Here is a 26,385-nt window from a genome sequence, read left to right on the forward strand (position 1 = left end):
TTACATTGATATCATATAAGTGGTACAAAACCAGTGTTATCTTTGTGCATGGAGCTGCTTCATACTGTTTTCTGCTCTCCTGTTGATACGAATATGTCCTTTTAGATGCTGCATTAATGTGACGGCAAAAATATGCAATCATAGTGTCCGACTCTGCATCGCCCGCCATCTTGGGTTCGTTGTAAACCATTCACAGTGACAGCTGCAGTGTCCATTTAAAGTCATGCCCAGCCTCCTGAGACACCTCCCATCCCCTCTCTTAACTGACAGGTGAACCTTGACACTGAGAGGGACAAGTGAGAATAAAAAACTCTGGAATGTTTCGAGGTAGGATGTCCGGACATTTACAGAAATTGTTCAAAAGGCAGTGTTTATTATTTCTATAATGATGTCCACAATTTTAGTATGGCATATTAGCTTCCTGGTGAAGTATCATCTTCAAACAGTGATGCACAAGCTGAAATACTGATCTGATGACGGCACCAGATAAACAAACAGACAATCACCAAAGTTACTTTACTTCAGTTGGAGTGGAACATGATTTTGGTTCCAAACTCACAGGTATCCACCCAGTATTTGCTAAAACTCACCATCAGCTTGAACTGAGATGGACTCATAGTGTGACCCCCGTTTGGAAATTTGATGATGGGCAGAAGAGTTTAAAAATTCAACCGAGCAGGCTAGGAAAAACAGCGTGATGTCCACGCGGGCTCCCTGAGGGTGGGAATTAAATCTTTGAACATGTTGCACTGCTAACTTTTGTTATGGTGTTGTTTTCCACTGACTTCTTCGACAGAAAATACTCTACTTCCCTTATCCGTGAGTTGGTGTTGCATTAATAAGTATGTTTTCCCCTCTGAGCCTGTGATATTTCCTACATCTCTTTCTGATAATGAGTGTGTATATTGTGTTGTTTTTGTTCTTCAGGTGTTCCTGGTCGGCCTTCAGGGGGGTAGACTTTTCAACGCTGCACTACTAGAGCTGTATTCATTACACCTCTTGTATATCGACCCAGGATTCCTATAGCAAAATAAAATCAAATGCATTCGCCATATCATTCCACGAAAGAGAAGTACAACGTTTCTTTTGCCTTAGTCAACACATTCCCAACCTCTAGATTGACCTACATGACTTCCCTTCAGAAATAAATCATGCAAAAATGAAAAAAAAAAGACAGAATCCAACACAAATGCAACAACACGTTCTGCAAGAGAGTGAAAACAAGTTATTGCAAGTAAATAAATAATGCAAAATCAAAGCCAACAAACCCAGGACAGAACTCAGCAAAGTGCTGAGTGCATGTCCAAAATCCAGCTCAAAGTAGTGCTGCCCCCTACAGGGCTGGAGCCATTTGAGGAATCAAATGTATTCACACCTTCAGGTTTAATTCTTCTTCTGGGTTTGTGTTTTTTAAATTTACTCTGCAGCTTTGATGTATTTGCAGCAACCCATCGTCCCCTGCAGCACCGCTTTAGCCATGCAGCACATTTGCCCTTTTCAGCAGCCTACTTAAAACAGCTTGTATTTTAATATGCCAATTAATTTGAATATGACAATAACACCAGTGAATGTGAGAGAGTCGATTGATGAGTGACTGCAACATCTGTCCTCCACATCTGCTTGAAGTTTGCATGCAGGATGAAGCAGAGTGACATTAATAAATACCAGCTGCACAGTTTGCACAGTTAGTATGACTGCATCACTTTATCACATCCAGCGTGGCTGTAGACCTGGTCAGTTTGCACACTCTGGAACATAACCAGCTCTTTAAACCAAAGTCTCTGTAACATCACCTGACAGCCTGCTCACTGCCTCCATCAGAGCAGGCTCTAATTATTGCTGTGCAAGGTAACATACTGGCTACTTCCATTACGTTGTCAGGATGTTTTGACAGGTGTCGGTTTCCCAGCTTTGCAGCGATCTCTGCAGCCGGCACATGAATGAATGAAGTGCTGAGGAACTATTGACATTACGTGGGATTTGTTGATGCCATGTTATTTCCCCAGAGCCCCCGTGCTCTGTTTTCTCTGCAGCAAACATAAGCTCTGAGATCAAGGTCTTCTGACACCACCAATACCTCCTGACATCTGCTGGGCACACTCTGCTAAGTCATAGATGGACAAATCACAAAGGGAAACAGAGAGAAGAAAAGCGCAGCTAATGAGGAGAGTGATACATTAAGGGATTCTGTGTGCATGTGCAAATGTATATATTTAATTCTTAATCAAACATCCAACATAAAAAGCAGCCTGAGAAGCTACAACGTTCCAGAGCAGTGTCCATAAAGCTCTAAACATTTGAAGTTCTCTCTTTCATACAAAGAGAATATTTAATCTCCAAACACTGTTGGATGGTAATGGGGGAATAGTCCGCTGCAGCTCTCAGGGTAACAAGACATTTCTCATAAGGAGGAGAAATGTTTTAACCCACAATCTCCCCCTTTTGCAGGGTTGAGTTTCCTTTCTACTCTGTGGCCCTGGTGTATTGATGGTTGAACAGAAAGAGAAAGTACTCCTTCAACAACAAACACCCTGGAAATAGATTTGAGTGATTCAGTTGTGCTTGTAGAAGCTTAATCCATAAATACTGTGGAGGGACAGATCAGGAAATATAGATGTAGTCGGTTAGATCCCCTCTGAGCGATCAGGTCAGTGTCGAGATGTTTCTTTCTTTCAGGTTCTTTTGTTAACGTTTCTGTGTCTGTATTTTTCTATGTCAGTTTATCCAAGAGAGTTACAAACTCTGGCTGCGTTAAAAGAGAGTGAAATGAATGAAATACTAAATGTATCAGCTGAATAATAACAAACAGCTCCCTCTTTTTGTTTTCATTTTCATGAGCAAAACATTAGATGATAAATAAATGTAGATCCAGAAGCACTGACATCAATATGCAAAGACTGAATTTGAGTTATTAAATGTCAGAGCTCCTCCAAAACTGGTTTCAGATCTCTAAAATAACAGAAACATTCGTTCTTTAAATTGATGCATTTATTGTCCATTACACTTTGCTATTCCGCTGTCTTTTATGTCGTATTTATTGGCCTGATAGGCAATTTGTTTTGCAGAGAGCCATAAAAATCTATCAGCCTTTAAGTCTTATATGTGAGACACAAGAAATCCCTCCATCCTCCAATCACTCTATTCCAACAGACTTACAGGGTGTGCTTGTCAATGCTGTACTGTTAAATCTCAAAAGTAGTTGCTCAGTAATTCACTGGTCCACTTCACCGTGGAGTGCTAATGTACCTTTACATCACAGAACAGAAGAGCAATGTTAATTTGGAGAGTTTTTTAACTGTACATCAGAAAAGCCCTTCACACACACACTCACATCCTACACACCAGCATGCACACTTAAAGCCCATGGGAGATGGAAATAGTCTAGCAAGATATAAATGCATCCATTATTTATAATGTATCTGAGAGATGTAGCAGGAAGTGAAAATAGCTATGTTTTTAGGTCAGCATGTGGAATCCATTCTCGCCATGTAGAATCACAAAAAGCAGCAAAATAGTCGAATCCCACTCGTCCCTAAGCAGAGAGAGACACTAGAATCCCATTTCTTAAGAGCGAGCGTGTTCTGGCTTTACAAGTACCAGCCCAGTCCATTACCCAGCCTCTGAGTGTCGACATTTATGGCACGGAGAGATGCAGGGAGCTGCTTATTGGCGCCATAAAACACCATCACTGTCACATTGATCCAGTTTTATCCACTGGATGACTGGTCCAGGCACCAGCAGCCTCCATCAATCAGAGACCCCGGCCTGCAGAGAGGTCGTCACCACCCCAGAAAGATGAATTCAAATATTTTCATCTCCATTTGCCAAGTTAACAGACTGCAGCTTTTGGCAGCAGATGTTCTCAGAGAATGATCTTTTCTAATATTTATTTATCAGAGGAAGGTTAACTGTTAATATATGCTCTTTTACAGCTTGGCTTCCACAGCGGGGAGTTGCTCACACACTCGTCTTCAGTTCCACTGCTACACTTTGAGTTAAACTGTCTTGCTCCACAGTGCTTCAGCAGAGAACATCTTCCTTTCAGCCTGCAGCAGGGTTTCAACCCTCTAACTTCTATGTCATTTACTGCTCATAACCTTTACTGTAGCAGCTTTCTTTGTTCCCTGCTTTGTCAGAGAACTGAAGTTTCTAACAGTCAGCTGGCTTCAAAGCTCTGCACCGTCCTGAGAGAGCGATAACAAACAGTGCAACAAAATAATTTCCACACCGTGTTCGGCCATGGCCAGGTCACATTTCTAACGGAGGTCCCTCAGCGGTTGGATTGTGGAGAGATTTCTTCAATTTCCTGCAGTCCAAGCAGTTTTAAATGCATAGGCTATTTAATGGTCTGCTGTCATCCTCTCTCTGCGTTTCCCTCTTATTTCATTTCCTTCCCTTGACCTGAGATAACTCTGCAGCCAAGCTCAGAAGGTCTCTGCACTTTGCAAGGCAGGTTTTTCTAGTCCCTACTTTCTCTAATACTTCAGAAAAGGAGAAATAAAGCCAAGCATGAGCTAAATGAATGATATTTTAACTCCAATACATGAGCCAACTTGTTTGTGAATGTTCTTGTTTCATGGCATCACCCTGGTCGAGGCTTCAAGTGAGCTGAGCTGATACGGAGAGATACTGAGTATGCTGGCCTCTCTCAACATTAATGACAAAAAAAAGAGAGAGAAAGAAAGGAAGCATTTGCATCAATGCAATGTTGAAATAAAAGCAAATCTTGGTGTGTGCAGGAAATATATTACGTATGGAGAAATGCAATCGGCTGTAATGATGCCCTGGCTCTCATAGGCAGTAATCTGACAACAATTTATCCATCCATTCATCCGGGGACAAACCTACTTCATGCTGTGCTGTAAAAGCAAGCATTGAGATTCCCTGACTCCCTTGAATGCATCAGAAATGATCAATCTGTCCTTGAAATTGTAAGACCTATCAATTTAAGGTTAATCACAAGACGATCCATTTCTTTGAAGGGTTGTGTCGCTGAGGTAAGCCAGAGTGAAGCCTCTGTGTAACTTGTTAACAGTGAAACTGAGACTCAACAGACACAGCTAAGCTTATAGGTTACTCTGGGATGTAATCAATCAAGAAATTATGTTGTTTATTTTGCAGGATGATTATAAGTATCTGGATATTTTGATCTGCATACACGGTGGCTTCGCTAGTAGCTGATTGGACTGTAAACGAGGCAGCACAAAAAGGTGGTCGTTTATCGCTAAAAGCAAAGCTATTACTGTCAGACCCAAAACATCAGACTGACGCTGCACATGTTGCATCTTCACAACAAAATGAAAGACATATTCAAGACCATATTCATAGGTAATCATATGTTCAAATCTCCTTGTGACAAGTGTAAGTGGTGAGGAACACCCACCACTTCAAACAGACGTATAGTTGACGAGAGAAATGAAAAAATCCTGCATCCTGTTGCATGTCACATCTATGAATATTCACACCCTCTCTCCTCCCTCAGATTTCACAGCATCTAGAATCTTTATTAAAAGGTCAGGTCACAGAGAAATTTATATTTTATATAAATGTGTTGTTTCAATCTGTTCTGCTTGCATTGGCTGCAGAGCGAGTATGGCTGAGCATGATTGCAAAATTAAAGAGATTATGCAGAGTGTACTGTGACGGATCTCCGGTGTGTTGCTCTGTGTTACGGTGAAATCACAGTGTAAGGTGGATCTAGATCTTAAGCTGAACGCTGATAAATGACTGCTCCTTAATGAGGAATGTAATGTCCATATATGAATATGAATGAGGCTTGGATACAGTTTAATATTTCAAATCCAGCGTCTGCGGTGGAGACCTCTCGGAGAGGGTGGGTCGAGAATTTCAGCAGGGGATTCTCTTTAGGGGAACTAAATGAGGAGACGCATGGCAGGAATACAGAAGACAGGCTTAGACTCTGCTAATTTATTGGTCCTGGTGCCAGCAGGCAGCTTGACAAGGTGAGAGAAGGCACACTGAATTTATCTAACCGCAGAAGATGAGCAGCAGCTCCTCGGTGGAAAGCCGACATTATCTTTAAAATGACTTCACACCTTCCGCTTCTGATTCAACTTTTTGACTCTGACATATTCAGAGGATCTGATTTATAGCTTTGCCATTTTAAGTTTGGCATTAAGGGAGGAAAACACATTTTAAACTGCTACTACAGAAGACTTTTAGGATCTGTGTGTTTAATGCCAACATCAACACTGTGCAGCTGCAGGAGAGGATGCACTTTTCACAGATCAGTCCATATTTAAATGTTCTGAGGAGCGGGGTCAAAAGGACACTGAAAGGTAAATGAAGCATGAATCAAATCAAGAAGCAACGACCCAGAACTCTTGGTAAAATGTGAAGAATTCATTTCCAAGAATGTGAAACTGGAATTATTGCTTCTTTAGTATCTTGAATGATGAATCTGTTCAATGGCAGAGTTTCTTTTTGGTAGAAACATTCATAGAACTCAATCAGCGCTCGGACGGTAGGAAGGTACAAAATGCACAACAAACTGTGTGAATCAAGGATAGAGCATAGTGGGCAACAACTCGTGTTTCTCTGTCTTTGTCCACTTTGACTTTGAAGCAATCTGCTGTAAGTGGAGAAGAACCCTGCGTCATTACGTTTATTATTTTAGATCAATCACTATGATTGTACGCATCATCGTACATTACCTATCAGGTGACTAAGACGTTGTAAACATGGGGAATTTCATTTGTAAGTTGTGTCGACTCTTGTTGTCTCTTTCCAGCACCAATACTCCATGTGTGGATGTGTGTCCCACTTTTATTTTGTTCTTTTGATCTACTCGCCTGTGTTACCTTTTTTAGAATAAATTCCACCTGGATGCTCACATCAGCATACCCCAACTATGCTGAAAATTTACTCTGAGGTTGCAGGAATAATACTGGATTGTGTCAGGGTGAATACAGAAGCTTCTTGTGTTCACACACGCAGTTCAAACCAAATATTTGTGCATGTGGTGATACTGCTTTTACTCCATGTTGAGTATTTAATTTGATCAGTGAGAAGCCCTGAATTGGAATAGCTCTTTAAAAGTGCACCAACATCATCAGCAAGGGACATTTTGTGTTCCAACTGGCCTGTGAAGTCTTCAAGATCTCAAGACAGGTGGCAGAAATTGGGTGAATAGGAGTTTCCGGTATGTGAGGTAATCAAACTGTGGGCTCGGTGCTTGGCTGAGGTAAAATATACCAGCGGTTTCCAAAAACTTTTTAATCCATGACCCCAAAAATAACAGAACAGCATAAGGTCTCAAGTCTCTGGCACAGAGTTGGTTAACCACGTAAGAACTAACAGACTAATCCAAAGATCTGCATGTCTATGTATTTAAAAAGGTTAGTAGCAGCATCATCTCCCCAGGGTAAAGTAGCAGCAAAGTCGAGTAGAAAGCTGATATTTTTGTATTTGCCATGGATAAGATAATTTTCAATCATTCTAAATATTTATTGATTCTTGGAAGGCATCTTACGACACCCCAACTTTTGGAACCACTGAAATATACCTCCCTAAAGGCTGATTTATACTTCTGTGTCAAATCGACGTAGCCTACGCCGGAGGTCCGCATAGCTCCTGTACCTCTGCAGAGGCCTACGCACGTAGCTGACGTGCACCTCCTCCAAAATGTAACTACACTTAGAATCGACAGGGACCGCAAGCCCTGTAATTGTTCGGCTTGGCGGCATTGTATTTCCCACATTAACAGCATTTCTGGGATCCCCGCTCATCGGCCGCACATCGGCCATATATTTCATCTCCTCCTCTCTATTCTTCATGTAATCATGTCTGTATGATAAACAGCAACATGTATCAGCTGTAGATTAACATAACACGCTCTGAATCGCTGTGGAAAAGTAAACAGAGATCGTAGCGGGCCGGAAGCAGGCGACCGGCTATCAGAGAGACCACACTGCCCTCAAGTGTTTCGGCGGAGACTTGCTGCGCGACACGGACGCATTGACGCTCAAGTATGTGGTGCTCATGTCCGTGTTAGCCCCTGCTGTGGAGGGGCGACGCAGAAGTATAAATCAGCGTTAAGAGGGCAATAAAGTAGACTTGTGGTGTGGTTAATTTCTTCAAAAGTTAGTGTATAGTTTGAAAAAGGCTCTTAAAGAAAGTCAGGGATACAGACTTTGTCCGAACTGTACCTCAGAAAACTAAACCTACATTAAATCTAGTCAGAGTAATGTTTAAATCTGGAACTGAAATAACTCTGGTGAGCACACATGGACTGTGACTACTCATTTCAGAGACAAACAGCCTCCTCTTCAGCTCTCATGTTGGGCTCTCTGCAGAGTATAATGCTCTGCAGCCGGACACGGGCTATGCTGTCTACAAAAAGAGGACTTCTGCCACATGGTCAAAGTCTGCGGCACATCAGACGAACACACACTGGACAGGAGGGACTGTGTGAGGCTGGAGGGATCGAACCCAGATGGTCCATTTCTTTGTGAACTGGCACCGAGTATCCTAATTATTATTCGTGTGAAGAGAGGCTCCTCTTTGAGTCCGATAGCTTTGGCCGACATGGCCCGAGGCAAGGCCAAGACTGACCCTGAAAACACTGCAAAACAACAGAGCTATTCTCCCTGCTAGAGACACACACTTACATATACACACACAGATATACACACACACCTTCCATGCCTCAAATTTAAGACTGCGTTATAAAGGTGGAGTATCAGCAGAGACGACGTTGCTCTTATCTTAACAGCATCAACATTGTATGGCTTCATCGGCAAACATAAAGCAGCTAAATATAAACCGAGACTAATCAATACTGACACACACACACTCCTACACACTCCTACACATCAGGCACACACAAACACACTCAGTCACGTGCTGGGCCTGAATTAGCAGCATTTAAAGTTGTCAGTGAATGAAACTTTTATATTCCACTGTCTTTTTATGGTGTTGATTTCGCAGCTCTTTAGTGTCTTTGTTCACTTTCTTAACGCAAAACACAGTTTGATCAACAAAGACCACAGTGTGTGAGCGCTGATAGAAACATGCTGTACCGGGCAGAACGACGCGCTGTCGTCGGACACTAAATATTTACTATTTCTGACACAATACAGGTCCCTATATTGGTCTGAATGTCTTCTAGCTATGCTTAGGGTCGGGAGAAGTTTCAGTATAAACAGAGTTGTGAAGACTAATGCTTGTATTTATCCACATCTTGCTATGATATGTTACTCAATATGAAAGCATATGATCTTTTTAAACAACATCAAAATACACAAGTGTAAGATATGACAGTACATTTTAAGTATTGTCTTTGTTTTTCTGGGAAGTCAGGATTTTATCTGATATTTTGGGATGCTAGATTGCTTAGAATACTACAATTCAAATAAATTAATCCTGACAACATTTGACTCTTTTCCACACAACAAGCACTCTATTCTTCTGGTTTCAGTGACTTTGTAGAGAGCAGCAGCTTAGAGATGTTCTCACCAGCTCTGCTGCCGTTGCCTGGATTGCAGGACAGGATGTAGCTCCTCAGGCTGCTCTCAAATCTGTGCACGCTAACTGTCATTATTTCCCCATTCTTAAGACCAGCCTGAGACCACACTAACGTTTTTACCACAGTGTGAACAGGCAGAGGGGGAATGTGATTGGACTGCACTCTGTGGAGTGATTTGATATGCCGTGTGATCAGGTTGTCTCCAGCATCGCTTCTGACGTTGAGAATGAATCACAGTTGTTATGGGGTTTTCACCAAACAGAAGTGTTCTATTCTATCGTGTTCCATTCTCCTTTTATGTGTTCCGTTGTTCTTTGATGTATTCTGTTCCATTCTTTTCCGTCCCATTTTATTCAGTTGTATTCTAACCTTTCTGCCACAGTGTCAACAGGCAGAGGGGGAATGTGACACACTCCTTTCAACAGGTTGATTTGATGTGACGTGTGTGATCAGGTTGTCCCTGTTCCTGCTATTATTTGCCATTATATGGTTTCAACCAATCAGAATCAGGTAATTAATACAACCATTAAGATGGATGGATAGATGGATAGATGGATAGATGGATAGATGGATAGATGGATAGATGGATAGATGGATAGATGGATAGATGGATAGATGGATAGATGGATAGATAGTGTAAAAGAAGTAAAGGACATGGCAAAAGGTGGCGTTTGCAAAGGTCATAGTTAACCGTCCAATTAAATTTATAACCTGCATTAAGGACATTTGGCAGTCTGGGTTGCAGAGATTGAAAAATGGGGGACGTGTGTCCTCGGGCATGCCCCTCCAACACACACACACTTCATACACTCACACACACTTCATACACACACACACACACGTCATACACACAAAAGACACACACGCTATACTCCTCAATCAAAGCACCGGCAGCTGTAAGCACCATTTCGAGGGACGCCATTATGCAAGGAAAATGTCATTAGCGATTTCACAATTTCATGCATCGTTGCTGCTTACATGTCTGTGGAAGATGGCGGGGCACGGTGAAAGGTAAAGGCCCCAAACTCTAAAAAAAGACCTGAGACTGAGACGGAGGAAAGAGAACTCTCAGCAGCAGCAGCGTGCCCCCTCCTTTCTGATGGTGCTGCTCATTTCTCCACCCAGTGAAACCAATAATAACGTCATCCTCATCTTAAACTGATACATCACTGTAATGGTGGCTCAAACTTTTGCATGAGTGGTTTAAGTGTATCAGCGTCTTTAGAAGTATTCACAAAAGTGTCAGGAAAGAGAGGAAATCTGAGGGAAACTTTGCAACTTTCCAAATCCAGTGGTTGTCGCAATTTAGCACCGTTCTCACCCTTTCTTTATCTTCCTTCAGCCACCTTCTTTATCAAAAAAGCAGCAGAAATGTTGACATTTCTCTGTGTGCAATCACATTCCCAAACAAATAGCTGTGGACAAGTCGGACAATTAAAACACATGCAGCTGACTGAGTGGTGCTTGTTCTGCTAACTCCACTTCTTCTGCTAAGTGTAGATTTGCTGTCTTAACCATCATCTCCTTGTTAGTTTGTACTCACCGCTCTGTTGAAGAACGTCTTTATGTGCATGCACCACACCGCCAATAACTGGCCTGACATGCATATTAGATGTTTCAGTCGTTTTTGCAGATACTTGTGCACACAGTTGGCGTCTGAACTAGATCTAAATCTCCTTGTAGAAGCTGTTTTCCCAGTCGGTGGGCTGCAGAAGCAATACAGAGGCTTAACCGCTTCAACATTTTCAAGGTTGCTGGGCTGGAGGATTATTAAAGAATATATATGTATAAGCAAGAGATGGTGTTTACATTATATCTATGAACAGTTTTTTACTATGATAACCCGTCCAGGACCTCTTGAGGGCTGTTTACACATTTGAAAATACTACAAAAGTCATAGAAAGAAAATCTGCCTTGCAAATGAGAGTCAAACCGTGGGCAGGAGAGACGGATGACTCTTCCTCCACCGAGAGCCAGACTCTGCCAGAGTTTGTGGATCAAAAGAGGTTATAATTAAGCTCGGTCCTCAGAGACGTCTTTTAGGGATCAACCAACAAGCTGTCAGCGCTGTCAGTCTTTTGGAAGGAGCACAGAGCCATAATTTAGCGGAGCTGAATGGCTACAGTGGGGACACTTTTGATAAGCAGCAACAAATTAAATATTAGGCACAAAAGCTTTGAAGAGCAGGAACATGGAGCTCAGACTGAAATTAGCTGCAGGAGGATTTTTAAGGAGCTTCTGCATAAACCAATCAACCATCTGACAAACATGCAAATGAAAAATGTATACTGGTTACTTATGTTAGCTGGAGGTTGAGGTGCAAAGTACGATATGACCATTGGTAAATCTAAAAACTGCAGACCCTAGAAGAAAGATAAGACCTGCTTTCCTGTAGATCCATTTACCAGTAAACTTGTTATGAGCATGCAAAACTTGAAGAATTTCTTGGCTTAATATTTGCTCTAGGAAAAATAAAACTCATGTGGATCTCTCATCATGATTTCCACGGATAAGAGGCTCTTTAAACACATTAAACTCGCCAAACGCTGCCACCAAACAGCGCTCGGTTTGTGCATTTCCAATAACAGTATCTATTATTAGCTTTCTGCATCTCTCCTCTGTCTAAATGCCAAATCATGTTAAAACTGTGCCAAGCCAGCCGGGACTGAACAATCGAATAAATAATCCATAATATATCAAAGATGATTATGGCTGCAGATCTGATGAAATCACACACACACACACACACACACACACACGCTGACAATATATTCTCAGTCTGATATTCAAGCAGAGACAGAGGCGACGAGTGAGCCGTTAGTTCTTAAGTCACTATTTGATTGATGCTCATATCATTTTAATTATATCAATTTCATTCCCCTCTTTGGCAGAATCCCATGAAGCGTTGGTGTTAACAGCTCCACTAAATCACTTCTCGACTTGAAAGCAGCTTGTGTTTATGTCATGGGACAAAATAAGAGGCACGGTCAAGCTACTGTATCATGTCTAACTTCAGGCTATGATACAACAAGAGGCCATTGAGGGAGAGTGTTTCCATTAGCGTTTGTCTCAGGGGGTCGCCCACAATCTGCGTGACGTCAGAGCACACAGCTGGAGGAATCAGCAGAAAATCCAACACAGGGTTTATAACTTCAGCAGAGGAGACGTCAGAGATGGCATAACAACATCAGGCAACAGAGTGACCTGTGTGGTAGACAGACGGCCAACTTCAGGGACATGATGAGATGCTCTCTTGGCATATTTGGCAAATTGTAATGTAACTTTAAATCAAACTCTAACTGTAGGGTGGAGACAGGTTTCTAGACTTCTGTTCTTCAGAATAAAAGATTGTTAAGTGGCTCAATTCAGCTTTGTTTTCAAAGAAGGAACAACTTTATAAACAGCGGTCTATTGCAGCAATTTCTCTTCAGACACCTTTACATCAAGCTGCTGTCCAGGAGGTGCATCACACGACCTACAGGCTTGAAAACTTGACTTCCTGGATAAGAATTAGTAGTTTTCTTCTACATTTGAATATAAATGATGTGTTCCTTGCTGTCTTTTTAGTAGAAAGCTTCAGGCATGCTTTCAAATCTTTAAAACTGAAGTGTTCATCTTGTGCAGCCTTCACAACAACCATGACATGCAATTTTCCACAGTAAAGGTGGTAGCTTCTGTGCATATTTAGATGCAAACAGAAGAACTGACCTGTGAGCTGACTGGTTACTCTGCTGATGCAGATCATCCTGGCTTCATTTCCAGATCAGGAAATATCCATTGATGCTGTAAAATACTCTGCTGAGTTTGGTGGATACATTTTGTTACATCTGTAATAAAAGGGAAAGAATACATTACTATTTTTCAGCCAGTCGATTGTTTGCTCAGCCTCATGCAGATTTGTTATAACTGATTTTCCATCTCTTAATGTTGAAACCTCATAGTACCTCAGATATGGGACACCTTTTTCAACTTTGGCCTCTTACACAAATGCGCCCTTAAAAATGTCACACATTGAAGAGACATGATGTCAAAAGTACGCTTTAAAAGCCACAATGTAATCTCTTAGCATTTATATCTCTTCTACATGCAAACGGACGGAGGTGCAGATAGCTTCACTGTTCTCATCTATGAAATGATTCTCCTTATACTGTTTTTTCTTCCTATTACGTGTCACTCTTTCAGGTTTGCAAAAGGTGCATGATACAAGTGTCATTGACCCCGCCCACAGCTAGCTCAAGGTGAATTTTCCTGAATATTTCCTGCTGTTTCTCCACATCAGCTCACACCTTCTTGCAGAAATTTTACAAGAAGGGTGGCAGGAAAAGATTTGGGTGAAGTTGAGGTGAAAATTGCTCCTGTTTGCTTTCACACACAGACACATGCACACGCACAGAAATAGGGGATGTTTATAAGAGTTTGTTGCATGAGTCTTTACAACTTCTGTAAATTTGAACACTATTCTTTGCTAGCATCTGGTGCTCATACAAGTACTTCAAGGACACAAAATGTTGCAGTTTTAAAGCAACATTTAAGGAGTCTGCTAGAAAGTTACAGATCTGTAAACAATGGTGGCTCAAAATAAAATGCTTCATACTCACTAAACAGAACTTTATGTGGTTAACCGGTTTACGATACGAGTGTTTATGCAGGAAAATGACAAAATGAAGCATTTGAAATGCCTGCAGGTGGAGAAATACAATTGATCTGTATCTAAATGTCTGAAAATGCAGCTCACAAAGATTCTGTGGGAGTAACCCACGGCTGGGTTACAAAACAGCAGATGTAGGTGTGATGGCTCGAATGTGAAATAAGAACACAATCTGAGAAAACACTTTCTGTATCAATTTCTATAAAGTGTCCAAATTTAAAGTTACTGATGGTTCTGTGTGTTTGCAGCTCCACCGATGCAAATCAGCTCGTGACGAGGATCCTCCTCAGTGATACATTATCTGTTGTGTTATGAAGATGAATAGACTAAATACTGCAAATAAAAATGTTATGCATATATTTACTTGTTAGTCACATAGTGCTACGCATACATTATGTGAGTCATAGGGCTCTTGAGGGGCTGAGCATTAACAAAGGAGGGTGATGATTTGTACATACACAGCATCATTTGATAACAAACTCCCTCCAGCTTGGTGTGAGAACAGCTCCACACCTCACATCGCTGCAATTAAAGCCCAGTTGTCTTCAGATGCAGCCTTCATGATGAAACACTCCATACACACCGAGCTCAGAGGACAATAAGACTCTTATTTGCAGCTTGATCAACAGCTCCGGCAGATTGGCCAAATGGTGAGCGGTGCTCTGTGTAGCACTTCAAATGAGGGAAGGCTGCAGAGTACAGTTAAACCATCTGCTGAACGTTTTCAGGTCCGACCAAACGGATTCAGCCAGTAACTCACTAACCTCAGAAATAAAAGCCTGTGCACACACACTCACACCTGTGGTTTGACCTTCTACTTGTCAGTGTGTGTCCTCATGTTGCCACACTGACCGTGCAAAATTACATTTCGAGTCTTACGTAAAAAAACACGAGACTTAGCCGACTGCTGGGTCGAAACAAACAATGAGATATTTGCAGAGGCGTTTGAGGTTAAAGTAAACAAACTGGTGGGTAAACAGCCTCCATTATTCATCAGTGTAATGCAGCAGGACTTAATCTGTGAGGCCTCCGCTGAGCTGAAACCACCAAGGCACAGTCAGAAATTAAAATCCGTCCAGACCATGGAAGGTAATTTGTAATTTGTTCGCCACAGGCCAGTTAAGCTGCCTAATAGGGGGCCCAAAGCGAGGAGGTTTTGTTATGAACAGCAGACTGGATAAAAGCACGTCTGTGGAGGAGAGATTCTGCAGATACTGCTCAGAGGATTACTCTTAGCAGATGTGAATATCACATCAAAAGGGATTTGAAAGTGTCAGTCTGTGGATTTATGCACTGTGGGAACAGAGGATCTGCAACGTGATTTCTTTGTGTTTGTAAAAAAAGGAGCGGTGGAGCTTTTTTGAATCTGAGATCACAATGTCACTGCAGGACATGGGCAGGAAAGAAGATAAGAAAACCAACTGAGCCCTGATACTCTTTAATGAAATACTACATGCAGTAAAGTGATTGATGTTTCCTTGGCTGTAGTGAAGAAGGAACCAATATCAAGCAGGCAGGGGAGAAATTGGGCAACTATCAGGTTATAAATGACGTGACTAGAAGTACCTTACTCCTGATTAGTTTGGGTAAAACAAGAAGGAAGACAGGAAGTTTGTTGAAAGTTGACAAAATGTCGACTTTGAGTGGGGCATGTAATCCAGAGAACACAAAGATAAGGTGTAAGGTGATGCTTGTTGGGCTTTTCATCTATGACATCCAACAAATTTCCTTAAATGACAAACAAACTTCTAACTTGAACACTAACCTTTGCTTACTCTATGTCAGAGCAGTGTTGAGGGTGATGCATTATAAGGTAATCAGTTAGTCATATTTTTAATGCATAACTTCTGCAATAAAAGTGATCCATTACTTTTTTTTTGTCACCACAAAACTGAAATTTGCATTTGCACAGTGTCTGTCCCCATCCTACTTCATGGTAGGCAGCTGCAGAAAATAAACCTACAGTCATGTGAGTGCGCATGCGTAGCTAGTTGATTCAACTCATGCTAAAGTGAGATGACAGAGAGGACAGTGTTTACGTCATGGAAACAATCCCTTTAGTTGGAGATTTTGCACGAAAGAAACAAAAACAAAATCACGGTGAGGATAAGAGCTTATCAACTGCTCAGAACTTTACTCCGAATATGAAGCAGTATCTTCAAACCAAACATAGATCCACATCACCGGTGGGGAGGTCCATTGAGGAGGAGAGAGATGCTGGTTTCCAAAACAGCAACGGCTAGCTTTGAGTTCAGCTTATAGGGAGGAGAAAAGATGCTGAGTGCCGTGCCCTCGCTGCTGGGGAATTGCAAGCTCTACCAATGCTTGCATCAGTTACCTGAGGAGACTCTTTTGCATGTACAGAGGATGGAATATGTCCTGTCCTGTATATGGTCTGTATTCAGGTATGTGTTAAAAAAGCTGATGCACTTTACTCATATTTGAACTTTTAATGTTTTTAAGTAGTGGCCTAGTTAACGGGTTCACTGGTTGCATGTTGAAACATGATTGGAGACTATTAGGAGCCCGTTTATCAATGTTTTCATTGACAGCGAACTGGGCAGAGGCATACAGTGTTAAGCACACCTGTTTAGATTGTCACCATTATAAAGAGCAGTAAAGATTAGAGATTAAGATTAGATTAAACTAGGTTACGCAATGCAGCAGGCTACACAACATCTGGACAAGATAACCGATATGTGTAATGAGTTGTAAGTCTAAGGGGTTTTCACTTTTGGTACTTTTCACTAGCGTAATATGTCTCTATTTCAAGGCAGTAATCTTGTAGCATGACGAGTAACTTTTATAAGCTGTGAAACAAGAAGAAATTTCTATGTGCCAATACATGTACGTATCTTCCAGCCCCTGGCCAAACTTTGTAGTTTGCAAGCGTTGGGCTATTCTGACTAAGCAGCAAACCGTGGTGTAGAAAACTGAAGCCACTGTGGAAGTGTCAGGGTGAGACAAGACCCTGCTGCACAGGTCGACACATCTCCCTAAAAACAGTGGGTGATACAGGCTACGATTCCTTCCCACAGTCCTCTGCATAATGGAAGAAATAGACTGTATAGCCTGGTGTTATCATGAGTAGTTATAGCTCAACTTTATGGACACTGCTAGTAACTTCTTCTTAAGATATTTAAACCTGGAGGAATTATTTTGAGTGAATGTTCATCGATCTTATGGTATAACCAACCAAAAGACAATCAAGCAGACAAACTTATCATTAACAGGAAGCCTGAGATACATCCTGGAGGCATAGGTTTGAATCTGAAACCAGGAGAGAGCATTGCATTATGGGTAGTGTAGGATTCAGTGTTTTTGATCTGTATTGATTATAGAGACCCATTGGTTGTTATCTCACTCGCTGCTGCATTCATTTTGAGTTCCTGCGAGACGTGCTGCACCTCTGTGTCACTGTCTTCCTGCATTATGTATACAGATGAGGAAATGTTTCCATATATTTGACTTCTTAATCAAAGAAGTCACATCCCAGGTCTTCTTTTGAAATGGAAAATTTACTGCGCCATCAACAAGCACCAGCTCTTCCCTGCTCTTCATTTATTTTCATTCACACCGTACCTCTATCCTTAATTAGCCGGTGCTGAAATTAATTAAAGACCTTCTTCCAAGTCTAATGAGTGAGTCAGAGGAATTAAATAAGAAGCTGATGGCCACACATTCCTACATCAATCCAATTATCCCGCTGTCCTTGTCAGTTTTGTCCCTGTAGGAACGGACAAAACAAGTGGAGCCCACTCCCCCTCAAAGACATCAAAGTGTGGGAACTGGCAGCGTGCAGCATCACCTGATGACTCCTCTGGGTGCACCATCAGTCCCCACGACGCTGACGAGCTTCGATCACAGCAGGAGGGAGGAGGTTATTAGATTTTATCGGTATGTGTGCCGTGTTGGAGGGATTTCCACCCTGAGCACAGAGTGACTGAGACAAAACCTGGATGTACACGTTGCACAATGACCTGCATTTAAATTCAGCCCTCGCTCTCCTGTCAGTCCTCTGAGACGCACACTCTGTGCACACAGAATCTATATGAACAGTCACGGACATGCACACAGGCAGAGAAAGACCGTTGACATTTCAATATGGCAAAAACAACAAATGCATGCATACACAGACTCAAGACCTCAACATGTTACTCACATTCACACATTTATGTAAAACCTGTCTATTGAAATAATCAAAATACCCATATAGTTACACCCACGGGGATTCATATGGGAAGCTTCACATTAGGATAAAGACTTAAACACATGCTTGCAGATTTAAGTCATCTGAAATTCGAATTCTGCTCACTTTTTATTTACGATCATAGAAGTGAAGATGACTCTGTAGTTTTTGTCCTTCTTTATGTAAAACTGCTTTGGGCATATTTGTGAAACAGCATCTGAGTTAGAGCCACCCCGAGTAAAACAGGTGTGCAGGTAGGTTGTCGTTTTTGTTTTGTGTTCCATGTGACCCGTCTTTTTTTTCATAGTTGTTGATGGGTAATAGAGTGCATACGTCTAAGAAACATGCCTTACTCCAACCCTGCAAATAGTATTGTGTCTGCTCGACCAAAGATGAGACAAGAATCAAGTATGAGAAAGGAAAGACAATAGATTAGAGATGACACTACACCCCTAATATTTACAGAAAAAGGGAGTGGATATCAGAGTTTTCACACTAGAATTGAAAGAATCTAGAAAACCCTCTCTAGATAACCCTCTGAAAGTGTTCGCTAGTTAATGTTGCTTGCTATGTTTGCACTGATTCACACTAATTCAACTTTACTTTCAGTTCCTGCAAATTGATATCCTCACATCAGAGATGGGATAAGCCACAAGTGTCAATGTGAACACCTAAGCCCCTTAACATCCCACATTTCCGCCAAAATTCAACTTTAATATATTTTCATCAAAGTTATTCCCTTTATCTTAAGGATAATGATGAACTGCTGCTCTCCAGAATGCAAGTTGGAATTCCACTAACTGTTGCTTTGCAGTCAAGTTCAACTATTTTATACAGAGAGATATGAGACCATAGTAATAAGTAAAACAACATGACAAATCATTACCTACTGTTGGAAAGTAGCTAGCTTTAGCACTTAAAGTTCTTGCACACATTAGGGCTGTGCAACGATATTGATAGAGCAAAGTCATGTACACACGTGACATTGGTACACGAATGAATTAAAAAAGTATTTTTCAGTCCTTTAAATTTCTGTAACCACAACAACATCTGTGTCCGTAGATGATGCTGTTTGGCTAATATGCTGGCTACTTTAGCATAAAGCTGCAGTAAGCTAGCGCCTCTACTTAAAACAAAGTGGTGAATCAAAAAAATAAGACATTATTTTTAGATTCTTTGACAGCAGTTACAATCTGAAGAACTAATACACACGTCCACAGTAGGGATGGGTAATGATTATCGAATAGTATTTTGGCTTAAAATGCCCATCCCTAGTCCATAGCGGTGAACAAACATAAAAGAAGGAGATAAGTTGTGTTTGTATGCTTCTGCCCTTCATACTGCCTGCTGTGTGTCTCTGCTCTGCTCTCCGTCAGACCTGCAGCTCTCACACAGCAGGTTTGCAAATGCAGACATCAAACAGTCCCATTTGCCTTCTCATCAAGATGCATTTATTATTTTTGCACCTGTTGCAGACCGACCAAGAGCACAAGAGAGAAAAAAGATCACTCCTCCATGTTTCGTGACATGCATCGCATCATGAGGGCCTTGCCATGAAGTACATCAGCCAAAAGAAACACAGAGGGTGTTGTAAATGTAATTTCTCAGCAAATCTAGGACTGAACTTCAGTTCTACTTAACAGAATCCTGTAAGGTGCTCACTTAAAGGTATATAAACACATATATTCAAACTCATGCACACTCACGGATCCCAGCTCAGTGCTCAGTGTCACTTATCCTGGAGTAGGCCTCTATCTACACTCCTCAGGGGGACTAGAAGCCTGTGAGTGTGTGAATATGATATGAGCATGTGTGTCAGCGTGAGGGACTGAACTGATCGCAAACATCAGCTGCAGGGAAACAAATGGGTGGTCCCCCAGCGGCTTCATCCCCCGTGCCCAATCGATGATGCTAGATAACTCAGCAGCGAGGCCTCGGGGGAGATGGATGTAGTCGCGTGTCTGCAGCCGAGTCACTGTCGAACACATCGGCAGCAGAGTGCCTTGCTGTTTTGCATTTGTGGTTGAGGCGGTGTTGCAGTTAATTAAAGAGCTCTGAGGTGTATGAAATGCAGAGTGCAGGCAGGGCATGCTGAGTGTTAGAGAAATGTGGTGGAAATTTTTGAAACCCTGGTGACAGTTTTTATCCAGAACTTTCACAACAGCCAAGCTCTTTGTTTTTATGTTTTTGTTCCTTTTCTACCTTTTTGATTTTTTGATCACTCTCCTTTTGGGAACAAGGCAGCAGTAAACATGCTTTCTCAGAGGAATGCAGACTCCCCCAAGAGAGACAGTCAGCAACAAATAATCCACCCTACTTGGTGTTTCATCCTGAATTCTTGCAGCAAGCAAATGCAGAAATGTTGTGCCCACTTCATGCAGAATTGTATTTTATTCTAATTTCAGATTTACAGTTTCTTGTGTTTGTATTACATGCCGTAACTTGTTTATATGATAAGATGCCAAAAAGTTGCACCATTGGATGCCCTCTGATGCTTAAAAGGGGGGAAAATGAGTGCCAGTACTCCCCTTATTCACTTGTTGACTTGTATATCTCGCATCCAGTATAAGTAACTCATTAATATAAAGTTTTAAAATTCTACAGTTAATATAAGATAAAAGAAGAGCTGTGTCATCCAGCTTTTCTTTAGCTTGCATCTTTCTATGTGTCTTTTTGGAACCCACCCAACACTGCTATCGTCTTCTTTTTACTCCAGTTTTCTTTGTTTATTTAACACCGTCCAGAGATACTTGCAAGTTTGTGTCCATTTGATGTTGCTTCAGACATGAGAGTGTCACGTGATGCCTGGGGATGGATGCTGGTAGTAGTGCACCATTGGTAATGTATTTCTGGCGCTACTTAGAAGAGAAACTGTAGTATGGAGAGGACATGGAAGGATACTGGCAGCTGGTATAAAGTCTGGGTACACTAACAGGTGAAATTAAGAAATGTTTGGGGTGTATACTGGAGTGTACTGGGTGTATCACCCAGCTCTCTTTTTTCAGGCTGGCTTCATGCTACAGTGGGAGGGAGATTGTATGTGGGCATGTATCAATCAGCTGTGGCTCCTTCAGATTGACCATTACCAGACATCCCTCTTTCTGCTCTACATATTAAAGCATCCATCAAACATTGGAAATTAAATGTTAACCTGTTGAATAATTTGCCTTTCCCAAACGCAGACTGATAATCACTGTCATCTATTATTGATCCCTTTAATGTGCCAATTAAACCACAGGGATGTAAAAAACCATGAGAGGAGCAATAAGCAGACACTGAGAGGCCATGAAATGACTAAGTAATTAAGACTCAAAGGGACTTTTAACTAACGATGTAGCGTCTTCAAACCAGGTAATAATAATAAGAGTTAACACCCAAATCAGAGGAGCCGTAGCAAATGTTTCTCTAGATGCCTGTAACATGGCTCAAAGCACATTACACTGAAGCAACTCAAAAACTGTAATGCAAAAAAGTAAACTATTTATTCAATCCATCAATCAAGCTTTCTTCATATAGTACCTATCATACAAGTCAAATGCAACCCAAAGGGCTTTACAGCGATTGAAAACAAGAAAGAAGTAGAATTTAAAAAATGGCAAGACATAGTAAAAACAAAAATGGATTTTAAAATAGAGACTAATGCACACCGGCAACGATAAAATATGTGTAATTCAAATAAGTTCAAGCATCATATTGATATAAAGAAATTATTAATATAAATATTTAGAATAAATACATTTTAAAAAGGGTAGGGATAAGAGTTTAAAATGAAATAAAGGCTAAAAATTAATAAAATGATAAAGCAACATTAAAACCAATATAATAGTAAAAGCAGGAATAAAATTGTTAAACCCTACATAAAAGCCAGACAGAATAAATATGTTTTCAGTTTAAATTTAAAAGTCTCAATATCTCCAGCTCCTCTCAGATATTACCCGTGCCCCTAAGATTTTGGGGTAAACTCAGGAGGTTTAGCAGAGGAGGCAGGATTTATGACCTGTACTGAAGCTAGTCATTAGAGGAAGCTCCAAACTGTTTGGCTTCACTATTGGGCAGTTGTCACGTCAACCATTTTTTATAAACAGACTATAGTTCTGACTGAGTAGAACATTCAGCTTTTTAAATAAGGTGATGTTGTGAAGGTAGTGAGAATGATCCAAGCTGCACCAATGATAAAACTCACTATAATACTCAATGTTTCCTTTGTGTAATCTAAGCCACCTCATGAGCCACCGTAGCACCCTGCTGAGCTTTACTTTGACATGAGAAGAAAGTATTTATCTTGAAATTCTCTTTGAACTGTTAGAATATTACTAAAACAACAGTGGGTGAAAAATGACTGAAGCTTTGTTGCTGCCAGCTTGCAGACTGAAAAACGATCCCCGAGTTGACAGGCTGATAAGAGCAGAAACTGTGAGGCGAGGTCACCTTCAGATAAACTAAGCCCTGCTAAATAATTTATCACAGACTATGATAGATGTGAAAGTGAGACCTCGACGACGGGAATCATGGCCCGCGGCTGGAAAAACACACGAGTGGAGCTCTCGGCCAAAACCAAGCAAACGGCCTGGAGTCACAGGGAATTGTCAGCTGACAGATTTTGATTATTGTTGCTGTGGAATAAATTCATTGTCCAGAAATGATTGACCTGAAGACAAACAGATAAGCAGAATAAATGAAAACTGCCAAAAAAAAAAAAACAAGTACTGCAGAAAAAAAAAAAAACATCCAGCTGATGTTGGATAATTCTCAGGTTAGTCTTATAGTGATTAAATATTTCAATAAAAGTTTGGTTGTTGTTTCAGATTCATCAAAAAGTCATTTTGCATTCAGATTTCTCACTTCTTAAAATGCATTAAAAATTATAGATCTAACCTCCGTTTAACAAACATTTTAAGAGTTGTTTCTTCTTCATTATACTTCTTACAAATCTGCATCATGACGTTTTTGTTTCAGCAAACTTAAAACCTGTTAATGACACAGTAAAGCTCAATAGATATGTTTCTCTTCCTTTGGTGTGCCAGAGTGCAGCCTCAGGGGGTAAAATGAACCAAGAAATTAGGGTTTTTATTTTTGCGGACAGATCAGGGGTGTGAGTTTGGCTTTGCTTTAGATCTTAACACACAAGTTTACAATTTGCAAGTCGGACTGTAAACAAAGTGGTGCACTGAGAAGGACGCTTTAGCTTGACGTTGTCTATAGGAAAGCTCTCGCACTTTACCAGGTGCGTAAATCATCATCACACAATAGCTGATGGGCTCTGAGATTGGTTAAAGCTAGACATTAAAAGGTACAGTAGCAGTTGTAGTAATAGCTTATTTTGAAATGTGATATACACAAAAGGGTGCCCAGTCCATATTAAATTACAGCAACTTACAACTGACATTACAAAAAAAACACAAGAGTATAATGGAGTAAATCTATAAATGTTAAAGTCAAATCCAACATAAACACAATCATTTTAATTGGATAGTGTGACAAAAACACATCCACACAGACCCTCAGCACATCACAAATAAACTGTTTGGAACTGAACAGGTTTTTATAGAGAAAGTTTCAGCTCAATGAGTTTGTGTTAACAGGTATGGATCCATTCTAATGGTTCATTTGTTTCCCCTCTTTCTTCTGTGCTTACTTCAGGCTGGTGTTAACTAAAATTAAACATATCCACAGATCAATAGTTCAGCTGACTTTATTGATTTAGTGAAGGGTTTTTAATGTTTGAGTCAGTGTGGAGCTGCAGAGTGAGCCATCTAAGACAAAAGCCGATTAGTATCTTCTACAAGGTGAAGGACTTTTTCATTTGAAATATGACTGACTCCCTTTCAGGGTCATAAATGTGACTACGATTAGCTCACTGACATTACTGACAGTATTTCTCATCATGCTCCTGGTGTTTGTTTTACATTAATAACACCTTAAAGAGACACTTAATCTTTGAAGTGGGTTTGAAGAGATATTGTCAAAAGCAGACCAGAAGAGCTGATCAGTGCACAGTCAGACGGAGGAACACATATGTTGTAAAAAAGGCTGCGTGTTGCCTGTCGCTTTAAGACGGTAGAGAGTGATCAGCCAATCGGTGGCCGGCAGAGAGAGCTGCACAGACACATCTCTCACACCGGCCTGTCTGCTGCATCGATGATAGAGAGTTTATTCAGTTGTTCTCAGTTGCAATGTTTTATCTCAGATTTGTGCATCCATTGAACAGTAAGTTGTTTTAATAGTCAGAATTGTCTGAGGTTGTTGTATTGTGTTCGTACATTTAGGCTTCATGCTTGTAGAGTTACGTTAGCAGATAGAGTAAGATGTTACAGTTATTTAAAGATAGAATAAGTAAGTTTGACATGTATTGTTTGTTTTCCAGAAACCACTCACAATTTCAATGATTAAACAATTTTACAATTTTACCACAGCTAGGCCTGGTCATTGGATTTACCTCTGAGAAAGCAACGCTAGAGTTCTTACCGGACTGTCCACAGCGATTCGACTAATCCTACCACCCTACACTAGTGGCACTATATTTCATATGTGTTGCATCCAAAAATAGACTTTTCTTCTGGTAAAACTTTTCTGAATAATGCATACACTCACCTCAACATTACTCTTCAGGTTGTAGTTTCTTAAAATTAGCTAAATCACACAGAAGAGTTGATCACGTCTGCAGCGGTTGATAGCCTAACTTCCGTTCTGTGTCTCTGACCACTTTCCCAACAAAGGGGCCGAGCTGACCGGGAGGTATTCAACTTACATACTGACCAGTACCTGAGCTGAACTCTCCTTTTAATACATGTTTGACCGAAGCAGGAATCTCTTAGTCTTAAAATATGAAGCCAATACGGAAGTGTTAAAAACTGCAGTTCAGCCAGCGTCTGCTAGAGGCTGGCTGCAGAAACACTGGAAACCACATACACACCCAGTCAAAGAAGACGATCTTCACAGCAGAAATAAACATGCTTACAGCCTGGTTCATGAAACGGTTTAGGTCTGAATAGTTCATTTCTCTATAGGCACACACCGTACAGGGGGTGAATACAATTTTAAACTTCGAGTTTGCCCAAATAAGAGCATGGCTGACTTGATTGTCAGGTGGGCACATTGTAGCTGTGAGCGAGGAGGCTAAAGGCCCACCTCAACTCGGCCTCTTTGCCTCATGCTAGGTTGACCAAAAGTTAAGTTGAGTCAGCATTTCCTGTGTGGCAACCGTCGAAGATTGGCTTCAAAACTCAGCTTCAGAAACAAACGGGTGACGTCACAGAGGCTGTGTCCATGTATTATACAATCTATGGTTTGACCATAACTGCCACCATGGTGCCTTCAAGCCTACTAGTGTGCAAAATGTGTTTGTGAGGCAGAGATAGCTGCTGTTGGGATGCGGTGCTACAACAATAAAGAATAATTTACTGATTGACAAAAGTTAAATGAGTAATGAAGCAGAAGCATCTTTTTGTCACAGCTGCTCTTATGTTTGAGCTCTCTTCCACTACAGTGACACTGTCCTGACAGTGAGTGAGTTCTTCGGCTTCAGATTCAGTATGGACATGCCGCTCTCACAGACTCAACACTTTTAATATCATTTTTTTTTCTGCTTCCTTTAACTGAGCTGTGAAAAGAATGAAATGAAAAGTATGATGTGAACAAACCCATCTCATTTTTCAGCCTAACTTTTCTACATCTTCTCAGGCAAACTTTTTTCCCTGCAGTATTCAGCACACACTCGATGATTTGAGCCGTACTGTCTGCTCATCCTCTTCAACTTTCATTTTGTTCTTTTCTATTCTTTGTCAGTGCAGAAGTGTTAGGACTTCATTACAGCTTTGACGAGGTCTCCGCGGATCATTTTAGCCCTGAGCACCAGCCGCTGATGCTAGGGAAATGTTAATTACCTCGCCAGCCACATTCAGACACTCTTCACACACACATCACACACACAGACACACACACACTTGGAGAGCTGTCGTTGCCTCTTTGCTTCATCGTTTCTGCTCTGTGGATTTTTTGGAGGCAGTGATTTACTAACCAGAGACAGCATGGCTCATCCCACAAGCACAAACTGTTCTGGAA

At 41.1% G+C, this 26,385-nt stretch overlaps 1 long non-coding RNA gene across 3 annotated transcripts in view; it reads right to left on the reverse strand.

Annotated features, from left to right (window-relative positions):
* LOC117805480 overlaps positions 1–26,385 on the reverse strand; it is a 73,275-nt gene that overhangs the window by 34,854 nt on the left and 12,036 nt on the right. For all 3 annotated transcript variants that reach the window (XR_004629434.1, XR_004629435.1, XR_004629433.1), the window contains exon 3: positions 13,196–13,314. This is a non-coding gene — a long non-coding RNA (uncharacterized LOC117805480). The remainder of the gene's footprint in view (positions 1–13,195; positions 13,315–26,385) is intronic.

This window comes from Notolabrus celidotus, chromosome 21 (assembly GCF_009762535.1).
Source record: "Notolabrus celidotus isolate fNotCel1 chromosome 21, fNotCel1.pri, whole genome shotgun sequence".
Lineage (NCBI taxonomy): Eukaryota > Metazoa > Chordata > Actinopteri > Labriformes > Labridae > Notolabrus > Notolabrus celidotus.